Raw genomic sequence first — 356 nt, 5'->3', positions numbered from 1 at the left:
TAAATATTTTACAAAATTTAAGTATTTCTTAACTTTAATCTATATAAAAATTTTCTTAAAATTTTTACTTAATTAAACATCAAAATTTTTTATAAATACCATTCGAATCTTTTCAAAAAATTCGGGCAGCTTCACTTTTTCGGAGAAGACATCGAAGCACCTTACCTAAAGAAATTTAAACCTCATTTTCAGACCTAAATTACATTTATTTTAGTTTTTCAGACAATTCCAAAATAATAATTATTTTAATTAATGTAATATTATGTAATTAAAAAATATATAAAAGTATATTAAAATTAAATTTTACTAGTCGCTTGGATAAATAATTTATTAGAAACTAATTTTAAAAAAAATAC

Source organism: Arachis duranensis, chromosome 1 (assembly GCF_000817695.3).
Source record: "Arachis duranensis cultivar V14167 chromosome 1, aradu.V14167.gnm2.J7QH, whole genome shotgun sequence".
NCBI classification, from domain to species: domain Eukaryota; kingdom Viridiplantae; phylum Streptophyta; class Magnoliopsida; order Fabales; family Fabaceae; genus Arachis; species Arachis duranensis.
The sequence above is the reverse complement of the archived record's forward strand: the minus strand, read 5'-3'. Positions refer to the sequence as shown.